The sequence below is a fragment of the Aricia agestis genome, chromosome 9, assembly GCF_905147365.1.
Source record: "Aricia agestis chromosome 9, ilAriAges1.1, whole genome shotgun sequence".
Taxonomy (NCBI): Eukaryota; Metazoa; Arthropoda; class Insecta; order Lepidoptera; family Lycaenidae; genus Aricia; species Aricia agestis.
In genome coordinates this window covers 18,564,751-18,566,442 of record NC_056414.1, presented here as the reverse complement: position 1 = coordinate 18,566,442, position 1,692 = coordinate 18,564,751, and positions in this window count along the sequence as shown.

Below are 1,692 nucleotides of genomic sequence, written 5' to 3'. Positions count from 1 at the left end.
TCAAGAACTGGAAGTATTTATTGCTAATAATAAATGTGACATAATATTTATATCTGAACCATACACTGGCAATGGACTCCGGCTCAGAAGCATCCCTGGATATGACACTCATCAATTTTCAAACAACAACCAACCAACCAAAACCGCAGTGCTTACCAAATCCAACACATTTAACGCCATAGGACTCATAAAACATTCCAACCAAAACATATGCTCAATACAGACAAAGGATAGTAAAGGAAAAATTCTAAACATTACTTCAATATACATACCCCCCAAAAACGACCATGACAACACCCTTACACAACTAGACTTATTCCTACAGGATACATCAAATGCGGACCATATCATTTGTGGAGACCTCAACGGATGGCACAAGACATGGGGCTCAACTACCAATAATCGCAGGGGAAACCAAATATTCGACTTGATGCTGGTACACAATCTCATTACCCACAATAAAGGCAACGACCCCACTTTCGAAACAATAACCAACAACCTCCCTAGAAGCTCAATAGTAGACCTAACCATCAGTAGCAATACAACTAGAATTCAAATTAATAATTGGGAAGTCTATCCAGACATTTGCCCCTCCTCAGACCACAATGCAATCCAATTCAGTCTACAATATAATGAAAATAACTTTTGCAAAAATCATAAAACAAGCACCTTCAAATATAATACTACAAACATCAAATGGGAAAACATTATAGAAAAATTCACCCAAGAAATAACCAACAACCTTCCTCAACCACAAGCCAACAATATCAACACCCTTAACACCCAAGAACTAGATCAATTTGTAACTAAAATAACTAAAACAATACAAACTGCTTGTAATAAAACACTCCCCAAAAACAAAGCCCCACCCAAACAAGCCCCTTGGTGGAACGACGAGCTCACTGAACTCAAAAACAAGACAATCAAAAATCATCACGAACTACGCAAGGCCACTAAACAAAAACTACCAACAGAAGAACTCATTCAAGAAAAAATACGCTTAAAAAAACTATACGATAAAACATTTCGCGAAGCATCAACTAATAACTTTAAAGAATTTTGTAATAAACAAAAGAAAGAAGACGTATGGTCAATAACAAATAAACTCATTAAACCACGCTCTATCACCCACGCACCCACTACTTTAAAATTAGAAGATAACTCATATACTAAAAACAGCATAGAAACAGCAAATGCCTTGCTAAACAAATTTTACCCCAATGATACAAATGATACAACTGAGGACCAAAAAGAAACACGCAAACAAATGAACATCCCTCCCACAACCAAACCAGAACCCCCATTCACCACCACAGAAATTCTAACAATTCTAGAAAACATGAATCATAAAAAAGCCCCTGGACCTGACCACCTAACATCAGACATATGCCTTAAATTTGCAGAATGCTTTCCCAACCTTATAACCAATCTCATGAACCGGTGTCTCGAACTAGAGCACTTCCCAACCAGCTGGAAAACAGCTGTAACAAAAATAATACCCAAACCCAACAAACCCAATTATAATGAAACCTCGGCATACAGACCCATTGGCCTCATTAACATCTTTGGGAAAACCCTAGAAAAACTAATAATCAACAGACTAGTACACCATACAAATGTCACAAACAAAGCCAATGAAAAACAATATGGATTCAAACAACAAACCTCAACGAACACAGCTATCAACTCAGC